The sequence below is a fragment of the Dasypus novemcinctus genome, chromosome 2 (assembly GCF_030445035.2).
Source record: "Dasypus novemcinctus isolate mDasNov1 chromosome 2, mDasNov1.1.hap2, whole genome shotgun sequence".
NCBI classification, from domain to species: Eukaryota; Metazoa; Chordata; class Mammalia; order Cingulata; family Dasypodidae; genus Dasypus; species Dasypus novemcinctus.
Genome location: NC_080674.1, coordinates 13,870,358 through 13,883,076, shown reverse-complemented (window position 1 = coordinate 13,883,076; position 12,719 = coordinate 13,870,358). Strand labels below are relative to the sequence as shown.

The 12,719-nt window shown below is 34.6% G+C and overlaps 1 long non-coding RNA gene across 1 annotated transcript in view; it reads left to right on the top strand.

Moving 5' to 3' along the window:
* Nucleotides 1–12,498, top strand: part of LOC131280047 (uncharacterized) — a 31,651-nt gene extending 19,153 nt beyond the window's left edge. Inside the window, exons 2-3 of the long non-coding RNA XR_009187610.2 lie at nucleotides 9,773–9,938; nucleotides 12,314–12,498. This is a non-coding gene — a long non-coding RNA (uncharacterized lncRNA). The remainder of the gene's footprint in view (nucleotides 1–9,772; nucleotides 9,939–12,313) is intronic.
* The last annotated feature ends 221 nt before the right edge of the window (nucleotides 12,499–12,719 follow it).

The following is a 12,719-nucleotide window of genomic DNA, read 5'->3' as shown; positions in this document are numbered from 1 at the left end:
CTATGTCTATTTGCTGCGTCTTTATCCACTTCTGTTGTTGTCAGCGGCACAGGAATCTGTGTTTCTTTTTGTTGCGTCAGCTCTCGGTGTGTGCAGCGCCATTCCTGGGTGGGCTGCACTTTCTTTCGCGCTGGGCAGCTCTCCTTACGGGGTGCACTCCTTGCACGTGGGGCTCCCCTACGCGGGGGACACCCCTATAGAAGAGAGATTTTGAAGGAGCTGTAGTACAGAAGTAGAGAATAACTGTTTTTATTTTGTTTTTTTTAAATTACTTTGCACCAGTAGCTGGTAGCCTGGAAATAACTACTTAAATTCCTGCCTGCATTTGATTTGTGTGGTTTATGGGTAATAATGTTTGTCAGTCAGAGCCAAAAACTTATTTTGCTCTGGTTCCACAGAAGGCAGAAGTGGAAATCCAGCAATAGGATAATTGAAAGTTAGGGTTAATATTAACTTTTAATAATAATTTAATAATATTAACTTTTACCTCCTAATAAAAATAGTAATTTTATCAAAACCTACTTTTACCTTTGTCTCATAGCTTCCAAAACAGCCTGAGTGATTTTTAATTGTATTCAGCAGACAAGTGTTCAATCATTTTAATAAGCACTGATAAAATATGTTCTAACAATGTGGTACTGATGTCACAAAACACACTCTTGATTTTTGAATTAAGTATCATTTGTTCCCAACCTGAGAAAACTTGGAAACAGAGAAGGGGTACATGGAAATTCAATTCACTGAGATGCAAAAGTTATTCTAGAGTCACTGTGGAAAGTAGTGAGAATCCTGAAGAATATGTCAAGTCATTAAATATCTTCAGAATGAGAGGAAATTTTGAGTTTATAAAAATCCTCCTCATGTGTTTGACAGAGGTGATTTGGAGGCATTTTATTATATGGCTGCTATTTTTCCATCCTGTCCTCATAGTAATCTTTTTATTCAGACTAATAAAGAGGCTTTGTCACTCTCTCATTTCTCTGCAATCTAGCATTTTTGCCTTCATTAGGAAATCACAGCCATGGTTACATGAGGTTTAAGTTTTCTAGCAGTGCCGTAATAAATTACCACAGACTTGATGGCTTGAAAAAAATAGAAATTTACTCCCTCACAGTTTTGGAGGCCAGAAATCCAAAATCAAGCTGTCAGCAGGGTTGGTACCTTCTGGAGGCTCTGAGGAAGTACCTGTTCTATCCTTCTTTCCTAGGTTTTAGGGGTTGCTGGCAATTCTTGGCTTTGCTTACTTTATAGCTGCGTAACTCCAATCTTTTACATGGTCCTCTGACCCTGTCTTATTTTTTTTTCTCTTATAAGACACTCATCATTGGATTTAGGGCCCACTCTAATCCAGAGTGATCTCATCTCACTATCCCTGGCTTAATTATATCGACAAAGACCCTTATTCCAAATTAGACCACATTATGAGGTTTTAGGTGACATGAATTTTGGGGGGACATTATTCAATTCATTACAGAGGAGAAGAAACTATTTCAAAATGTCTGAAGCAAAAGAAAATTCTACACACATATGTGAAATTGAAACCTTAGAAAATATACTTTTTTTCAATAGCATAAATAAAATACCTCTAAGTATTAAATATTTGAAAGTATTAAATATTTTAAGAATAAAACACTTAAGGAAAAATTTAACAAAATATGTTCAAGTCCTCTAGAGAAAGTTTCTAAATAATTCTGGGGGAAATTAAGAAAATTGTAATTATATAGAAATATATGTCATGCTACTGCTTCAAAAACTCAAAATAAGATATCAGAACCCCAAAATTGAACTATAGGCCCAAAGTAATCCAATCAAAACCCCCAGTACACTTTCTAGAAATTGACAGACTGACTCCAAATTTTATATGTTAATTTAAAGCAATTAGGTGAATAAAATCAATGTTGAAAGAGAAAAGAAACTTGACTGTTTGTACTACCTAATTTCAAGTCTTACTGTAAAGGCAAGTGTTCAAGTATTTTAATGAGTAATGATAAAATATGTTATAGTATAACAATGTGATACTGTTGTCATAAAAAAATCATTCTTAATTTTTGAATTAAGTATCATTTATTCCAAACCTGAGAAAACTTGGAACTGGAGATGGAGTACATAGAAATTGAATTCACTGAAAAGCAAAATTATTTAAGTAATCAAGACAGTGTGACTTTGGCTTAAAGATAATCATAAGACCCACATATATGTGCTCAGTTGATTTTAACACAGGTGCCAAGACAGCTCAATGGAAAAATGATACTTTTTCCAACAAGTGAATGTTGTACTACTGGATATTCAGATGCAAAAAAGGAAGGTTGACCTTCATCTATGCCACATAAAAATTTAACTCAAAATAAATCATAGACATAAACATAAGGGTGATAGGTTAAAATCTTATACAAGAGAAACTAGAAGAAATTTTTAGAAATCTTGGGTTTGTCAATGATTTCTAAATTCAAAACAAGAAGCATGGACTGAAAAATGACTGATGAGTTAGACTTTTCAAAAATTAGAACTCTTTCATTTTGAAGGTCACTGTTGTCAGAGTTGGGGAGTTGTTGCTATGGATGGGTAGCATGAAGGAACTCACTTATAGAGATGAATGAGTACTGTAACTTGATTTTGATAGTGGTTATGCAAATTTGTACATGTGATAAAATTGTAAAGAAATATATAAATACACATACCACCATAAATTAGTACATAAAATTTGAATAAGATCTCTAGTTAATGTTATGGTACAAATGTCAACTTCTGGTTTTGATAAGGTACTCTATGTAAAATGCTAATAATTGGGAAAAGGAGGTAGAATTTGAGTGAAGGACACATGACACTTCTGTGTGCTATTTTTGCAAATTCTTCTGCATCTATAATAATTACAAAATATGAATTTTTAAAACTCTAAGGATTACATTGTGATCAACAACAAAATTGACTGTTAAGGAAATGAAAAATCAAGCTGCACACTGGGATAAAATGTTTGCAAAACGTATATCCAGAATATATAAAAGAATATATTAAAACTCTTAAGTATCCATAATAAAAATGCAAATATTCTGATAAAAAAAGGGCAAAAGATTTCACAGACACTTTTGTTAAGAAGATACGGAAATAGATAATAAGCATGTGGGAAGATGTTCAATATAATTAATCATTAGGGAAATGCAAATTGAAACTACAGTGATAAACTATTACATACCCACTGGAATGGCTGAAATTACAGGCTGAAAAAATCAAGTGTTGACGAGGAAGTGAAACAACTGGAGTTTTCATTAATTAAATTACTGGCATGAGTGAAAAATGGCACAACCATCTGGAAAAATAGTTTGGCTTTTACAAATTGTATACTTACTATGTGACCCAGCAATTCCACTACTAGATATTTATTCAAGAAAAATAAAAAATGTATGTCCATATAAAGGCTTGGTATTTGAATGTTAATAGCAGATTTATTAGCAATAGCCAGAAACTGGAAATAAGCCAAATGTTCTTCAACTGGTGAATGAATAAGCAAATTGTAACATTAATTCAAGGCAAAACTACTCAAAAATAAAAATAGCATACACGACTGATAAAACAACACCATGGGAGAAGCTCCAAACTGTTGTGTTAAGTGAAAGAAGCTGGACTATTACCACTATGATTTTATTTATATGAAATTCTCTTAAATGAAAACTAATAGGGGTAAAATGTAGATCAGTTATTGGAGAGAGGAGATTGACTGCAAAAGGCATGAAGAAACTTTTTGATTAATGAAAATGCTCTCATTATGCAACTATAACATGGTTACACAACTATATGTATTCATCTAAACTCAATAAATTGTATAATAAAATTAGGGAATTTTTAAAATGTAAATCATACTTCAATAAAGCTGACTTTTAAATAACAGAAAAGGCAGAAGAGGAGATTGGATCACTGAAAATTTAAATATGAAAATTGAAATGATCATTCAGTTTTTCAATTGGAAGAATCTGAATGAGTTTGCAGGAAGATAATCCATGAGAAAAGACAATGAATAATAATCTTTGAGGTACTTTAACTTTGGAGCTTAATTCTTTGTTTTGCTTTTTGCCTACAAAGAGATAACACCTATAATTTCCCCTCAAAACAATGATCTCCTGTCTTAGCGGGCCTTTGCCCTATAATGTAAATGTGTTCCAGGCTGTCTTATTTTCCTTTGGCTTCTCAAGCAAATACCATGCAATGGGCCAGCTTAAGTGATGAAAATTTATTAGCTCATGACTCTGAGGGTAAAATTAAGTCCAAATCTGGCAATTCTAAAGATTTAGAATAAACTGAAACAAATTTCAAAGAAGGGCCTCAATATGATGGCAATCAACAGTAAAACCCTAGGAAAGTTAGAGAAACGGACCAACAGAGTAAACTCTTCAAGATAAACAGATGCCTAGATGTCTGCAAAAAATTATAAGGAATACTAAGAAACAGGAAGATACACCTTAGTAAAAGGAATAAATTAAAATTTGGTGGAAACATAGAATTTGGAACAACTAATCAAAGATGCACACAAATGTCCTAAATCAATTCAAGGAGATGAAGGAAGAGATAAGGAATATTAAGGAGACACTGGGTGAGCATAGAGAAGAAACTATAAACATACAGAGAAAAATAAAAGACTTTATAGTAGTGAAAGGCACAATAGAATAAACTAAAATACACTAGAATCACACAACAGCAGATTTGAACAGGATAAGAAAGAATTAGTAAATTAGAAGATCAGATCTCTGAAGATCAGATAGAACAGATAGAGGAAAAAATGGGGAAAAAATTGAACAGAGCCTCTGAGAACTGAATGACAGCACGGAACACACAAATCTATGCATTATGGGTGTCCCAGAGGGAGAGGGTGGAAGTAGTGTTTGAGGAAATAATGGCTGAAAATTTCCCAATTCTTGTGAAGGACATGGATGTACATGTCCAGGAAACACAGTGTAATCCAAACAGAATAAATCCTAAATGAACTACTTTGAGAAACCTACTAATCAGATTGTCAAATGCCCAAGAGAGAGAATTCTGAAAGTAGCAAGTGAAAAGCAGTCCATTACATACAAGGGAGGCTCCATAAGATTAAGTGCTGATTTCTCATCTGATACCATGGAGGCAACAAGGCAGTGGTATGACATATTAAGGTAATGAAAGAGAAAAACTGCCAGACAAGAATTCTGAATCCAGCAAAATTGTCCTTCAAAAGTGAGGGAAAGGTGAAAATATTCACAGATGAACAGAAATTGAGCGAATCTGTCAAAAAGACTTCTGCCCTACAAGAAAAAGTAAAGGGAATTCAGCAAGCTGAAAGGAAAGGACAGGAGAGAGCAGTTTGGAGGAGAATGTAGAAAAGATCTTTAGTAAGAGTAACTAAAAGAGTAAAAAGAGAAAAAAATAATATATGACATATAAAAGCCTAAATATAAAATGTTTGAAGTACTGCCTTTATAGAAATAACACTGAATGTTAATGGATTAAACTTCCCAAATAAGATACATAGATTGGTAGAGTGGATAAAAAGTATGATCCATCTATATGCTGTCTACAAGAGACTCACCTTAGACCCAAGGATGCAAGAGAAAGGTTGTAAAATGATCACACAAGCAGTAACCAAAGAAGAACTGGGGTAGCTGTACTAATATTGGACAAATAAACAATAAATGAAAAATTTTGTAAGAGACAAAGAATTTAATATAAATTTTTATTTTATTTTATTTTAATAAAAAGGGCAATCTACAAAAAATAAAGAACAATAAATATTTATGCACCTAACCTGGTATACCAAAATACATAAGGCAAACACTGACAACATGAGGGGAGAAATAGATGCCTCTAAAATAATAGTGGGGGACTTCAATATACCACTCTCAGCAGCAGAAAAAACATCTAGACAGAGGATCAATAAAGAAAGAGCAATCTTGAATAATATGATAAATGAACTAGACCTAACAAACATATACAGAACATTGTACTCCAAAACAGCAGGATATACATTCTTTTCAAGCGCGCATGGACTGTTCTCCAGGATAGACCATATGTTACATCATAGAACAAGTCTGAATGAATTTAGAAAGATCAAAATTATACAAAGCACTTTCTCTGACCACAGTGGAATGAAGCTGGAAAAAGTAAGCCCATATCAAGGTGTCATCAAGGCGATGGCTTCTTTCCAAACTGACGTTCCTGGGCTGGTTGCTGACAATCCTAGTTTCTTGGCTTCTCTGTCATATAGCAATTCACATGGTGGCCTCTTCTATTCTCTCTTCTCTTCCATGTTTTCTTGAATTTCACCCTATTCCTTCCCATGGCTTTTTCTCTCTAGCTGTCTGAGTTTCATTCTGCTTACTAAGGTCTCCAATTTTGGGATTAAGACCTATCTTGCGCTACACCCTAACTGAAGTAACCCCATCAAAGGTCCTGCTTACAATGGATTTACACCCAGAGGAATGGATTAAGATAAAAACGTTTTTTTTTCTGGGGTACATATGACTCCAACAACCACATAAGCTTTTCTATCTCAAAAAAACCTTAACTTAGTATTTCATGGCAATTATTACTACATAGTTCTTCTTCCAGCCAAGAGTAGTTGGAAAAAAAATCTTCATTTCTCTGTTTGTTCACTTCTTAACCTATGAGGATTAGGCTAGTACCTATACCCATCACTCTACTGAAGTCATTCACCAAATATCTATTAATTCAACAATTACTTTAATTTTTCACTTTATTACTCTACCGACATGCTACCATTGGATTCCTTAATACCATTATTTCTTAATGCCCCTTCTTTCTTGCTAACAGCTTCTTTCCAGGTTTATCTTTCTGCCTCTTCATATAAATGTTTGTATTTCCTGGCAATGGGATAAAGTCCTTCTTCTATTCTTGCTTTTTACACTGTTCCCAAGCAATAATTTCCACATCTATAGCTTTTAATAACAGCTTTTATATCAGTGAATCCCCAGTTTCAGATTTCTCTCCAGAATTTTTGAGTCATGTACACCAATGTCTACCAAAAGGCATCTATTAGGATAGTCTAGATTATGCTGGAATAACAATCAGCATCAAAGGTTTAAATTGCTGAAATGAAAGCATGGTCAGCTGTGCTCTAGTCTACACAGGACCATTTGTGCCCTAGATGATAGAATGAATGCCATCTGGCATTATTGATATAGGAAAGAATAGAACCCAGGAAACCCCACACTGACTCTCAAAGCTTCCACCTGCCAATATCACTGGCCATTTCTGCTCATACACAACTGGACAAAATTACTCCTCTTTCCATGCCTGACTCCAAGAGAACAGGAATATGCAATTCTACCACTTTCCCAGAAGGCATCTGGGAATATTTGATGAATGGGACTAATGACCACCTCAAATGACTGTTCTTCAGGTCTTTGCGTCACTCTATATCCCACATGCAAAATCGAACTCATAGCCACTCCAAGTCACATGACCAAGCCTGATCCTTACAGGGCAGGGGTCCTTAATAAACCCTGTATAATTATGAAAGCATATGCTCTCCCATAAGTCTTTTTTTAAATGTTTTTTATTTTTGAAAAATATACTTTGATTACACAAAGTGTTATACAAAAAGGGGTAGGAACTCAGCACCCCCTCAGTTGATGCTTGTAACTGTACATTTTTTAATGTAACATTTTTTATGATGTATACATCTTCAAAAAATACAAATTACAAAAATGATGGGGTGGCGGGGTGGGGAGTGGGGTATATGGGAATCTCTTAACGTTCTTTGTGATCTATTAACTTTAATAGATGACGTGTACAAAAAAAAAAGAAACAGATTAGGTATTACCATCCCCAAATCCTCAAGATTGAGGAATGAACAAACATAAGGCGGGAATGCAACAATGAGCTAAAGTAGACATTATTAGTCTAGAAGGGGAAGAAAGAACTTGTAACATTGATATAAAGGCAGTGGACACCAAAGGTTCTGAGGGTCTTTCTCCTCTTTCGAGAGGAGAATAGGTGTAACATGCAGCTTTTATAGGACATTGGAATTGTTCTGCATGACATTGCAATGATGGATACAGGCCATTATAGATTTTGTAAAAAACCTATAAAATTTTGCAGGGCAAAGTGTAAACCATAATGTAAACTGTAGACCATGGTTAGTTGCAATACTTCAATATGTGTTCATCAATTGTAACAAATGTACCACACTGAAAGATGTTGTTAATGGAGAAAAGTGTGAGATGGAGAGGGATTTGGTACATGGGAATTCCCTATGTTTTTTATGTAAATTATATGTAATCTAAAGCTTCTTTAAAAATAATATTAAGTTAAATTAAAAACAAAAAATAAAAAATAAATGAAAAAAATATATAAGGGATTCTTATATACCCCACTCCCCACAACTTCCATCCTTTCCCCTATTAACAACTTCTTTCATTAGTGTGGTACATACATTGCAATTGATGAACACATTTGGAGCATTGCCACTAAGCATGGATTATAGTTTACGTTGTAGTTTACACTTTCTCCAACTCAATTCTGTAGGTTATGGCAGGATATATAATGACCTGTACTGTCATTGCAATATCATTCAGGACAATTCCAAGACCCAAAAATGTCTCCATATTATACCTCTTTTTTCCTCTCCCTGCCTCTAGTGGCCACTGCCTCCACATCAATGATATAATTTCTTCCAATGCTAGAATCCCAATAAGTCGATAGTAGAATATGAGTAAGTCCACTCTAGTCAATATTTTATTCCTCAATCCTGAGAATTCTGGGATGGTGATGCTTACTCCATCTCTAATCGAGAGGGACCTCGATCCCATACAGGAATGGATAGGACTCTCTTGCTTGCAGTTGTAGACTCCCTCGGTTCCTCAGTTATTGTGGTTGTCCAGCCTCACGTCCTTGTTAGTTGTCCTGGGTGAGTCCAATTAAGTGGAGAGTAGGTGTTGCAACTCTGCTGAGGCTCAGGGCCCAGCTGGCATATGGACAGCCCAAAGATTCAAGTGTCTTGAATGAACACTTACCTACTTCAGCACCAACTTTTGGTTCAATAAAAGGGACAGAAGAGGCGCTTGGAGAGAAGTCACATCTGAGTCCAATCCTTACACACTCAGGAGCACAAACTCTGAAGTAGAGTCTACTTGTGAGGCTCAAAACTCCAGAGCCATCTACCATGACCATAGGACCTGGGTGTCTCCGGAGCCCTTAGGAGCCCCACTATTTGGGGTAGTATCTACTATGGCAGTCTATGAGATCCTGTTGAGACATGTGTAAGCGTTTCTTCTGGATGACCTCCTGACTCACTTTGAAGTCTTTTAAGCATATAAACTCATTTGTCTTACCTTTTCCCCCTTCTATTGAAGGTCTTTTTCCAGTTGTATTGATAATTGATGTTTGTTAGTAAAACCTCAGTGCCATGGAGGCTCATCCCCAGGAATCATGACCCACACTGGGGGGAAGGTAATGCATTTATATGCTGTTTGTCTTAGAGAGAGGCCACGTCTGAGCAACATGGAGGCTCTTAGGAGATAACTCTTAGGCCCCCTACAATACTAGTTTAAGTTGCAATTTCAAGAGCAAAGATTCATAAGCATAATTGTTGGTATCAAGGGTGCATCAATGGACCATCCTTCACTAGTCATTACCCTGCACCTGGGGGATTGTTGCTATTCCATTAAAGAATGTGGCAGAGCTCTCCAGAATGGGAATTTGATATACTTTTGGTTATTGTGTGAATCTTCACCCACTGTGACAATGCCCCATGAACATTTGAACATATTTATGTACCTTCCCATAGGTCTTTAGTATGAGGAAGATGACAAAATCCAACACCGGTCAGAACCAGTCTTTGTGGAGCTGAGGCTTGAACAACTTTGCAGACCTCTTTTAAGAAAAAAAAAAAATTCAAAGTGAAATATGATATTACATAAAGGCCCTGAAATTGAAGCTTCATCATATTTGAGGTAAATCCACTTCTTATAAAACAAAGAACAATATCCTTACTAAAAAGTAAAGCAGTGTATGGATCCATAATTTCCAGTATTATCTTTTCAATTAGTGTGTGGTCAGCAGAAATGCAAACCCAGGGTGGCCTGGCTCTTACACACTTATCTAAACCATAAATTAGAAGGCAACACTCTAGATGGAAATCTCTTCCACCATCCCTCCTTCTCCTTCTCCAAGTGTAAATCTAGGAGAAAACAGCTTTTAAAAATTAACATAGTATAGACTCTTAATGGAAGGTGGTTTTTGCAGCTGTCTTTAGATGTTTTGTTTTTTCCTGAGAGAGATTTTCCTTTTGGCTGAATATGGTTTGTAGTTAGTTCATTCTTCTGAACTAAAGGACCTCGGACAATATCTCAGTAATGAATTACTGGAAATTTTTTGGGTTGAATTGGATTAAATTGGAGTGAGTAAGTTTGGATTTTAGTGTGATTATTTTTATTTAATCATGAATGCACTTTATGCTTAGAGTCCTTTTTATATTTTTTTATAACCATTTCAACCTTTTCCTCTCATTCAAGAAACATAGGACCTAACTGAATCGTAAAAATACCATACAATTATTTATAAATAATGGGTAAATGCACATGCTGTTGGGAAAATAAAATATGATGAAACAGCCCATACCTCAATACAACCAGCTTCAAAATAAACTTAAAACAATACAACCTCTAGATCCCAGTGTGGAGCTGGCCTTGGTGTGGAAGTCATTATTATTCCATAGAAGGCCAAGCAATAGATTTTGCCTATGCCTGCAGAAAATTGATCATATAAAGGACATGTTCCTTCCCCAGCTTAATTTTCAATGCTCTTTAAAACTGCAAGGCCAACACATTTGACTTTAATTTAGTAGTGCCACAATATGCTTATAAAAATTAATATTATCTTAACTTGTAGTGGCAATGTAAAAAATCATAGGAAATTTCCCACAAAATGGCCTACCTTCGTGATTGTTTTAATGGCATTCATTCTCTTATAACACACATTCCTCATATTTATGGCTCATTTTTGACACAAATTGCATATCTCTTCCAATTTTATGAACTAGAATTTGATAAAAATGGTAAAATAAATAACTAAAATGAAGATTTGCAAGCTAAGATAGCATCTTTAGAGCCCAAGTCCTGGAACTGCAGATGCTTTAAAACAGAAATCTTTCTCTAAGAACAAGAACAATACTAAATTTGAGACAATAGTTTAAACACTATGATGGCTAATTAAAATTTACTTCGGTGTTTGCTTATCAGCATTTTTACTTTTGTCAGTTTAATGAACAATGTATTTTAATAGATGCATTAATAATATGATGCTAGATAAGATTCATTTTCCATTTTTCCCCAAAATTTGACTTTGGTAAAAATATTAAGATCTCAATGTAGCAAAATATGTTTTTTTGTATCAAAAGTATGACTCTAAAACTAAAACATCACTCAATTTCTGTTCTAAATATTGATCTCTTATTCTCAAATTTATTTCAGTATTTCTAGAAACTGACTGTACTTCAAGTTCATACCATTGCAAGAGATAATAAATTTAAAGTCAATGGTTTTCTAAACAAAGTAGCATTTCCTTTGCTTGATCCTCCACTACTTTTGTCATATCCTACAGATTTTTACTTCTTCCATTTTCTGCATAATTTATAACCTTTAATTGTATTCTTCTCAATCTTCAAATTTGGTCAATAAAATATTTTATTAAAAATATGAAGAAAACACTAACAATCTTGAAACTTGCAATCTTCTATTATAGAAAAGCTAGGAGATTATTATAGCCAACTAATAATATCCTTCGTAGTCAATACATTATTTTTCTCTGCATGAACTTGAAAATAAGGTCAGCTAAGTCATGTACAATGTCAGCCATTTGACCCACCTGAAGGATAACCATGTACCCTAGGATTTTCACATTTTTACCTACTGAAATCACCCAATGAATCTTTTGAGATTGGGAAAAAAAATCAATTTCAAAGGAGAATCAATCTTTGGTTGATTGGAGCTGGCAATCCCAGTATTGTTTCCTTTGGGTCTGCCCTAGCCTGCATTAAGCACAATGAGAGGTAATATCTATGGATGAGTTGCCAATTGCCCCAAATGCCTATATGTTTTTCTCCATTTTAAATACATAATGGTAATCATTTTTTCTTCAACAATGTCTTAATCAAACACTGGGGAATAATGAAGTACATGTGTCAATAATACCAGGAATTCACTGTGGTATAGAGTTATTACAGACTCAATTTAGACAAATATACTGGGTTGTAATGTAACCATTTTCATCATTTCAGTTATATCTTGGATTAGGGCTTTTGAGTAAATTGTTTCTACTTTTCTTCCAGATTGAGACACATACCTATAATGATGACTCTTTCGTCACATGGACTGGGGATAAGGAATGAAATCAGGTTGTAGTACACTTTAGCTCCATCTTATGACTAAAGACTTTCTTCTTTAGGAAGGACATGAAAGAAATTTTTAGATTCCAGATCAATGTATAAAACTTGATCAATATATGAACCCATTTGGGAAGCTGACTGGTTTTTGAAGTAACTCAGACCATAAATTGAATCCTAGGTGGAATGTTTAATACTTTAAAAATCTTGGGTAATGCACCTTAATTTTACTGAATCTCATTTTCCCCAGTAATAAACAAAATTGGGTATACATAACTTACAGGGTCAGTGTATTTTGTTTTTAATGTAAAGTAGGTGATAGAGTACCAAGTATAGTATCTGCACAGAGTAA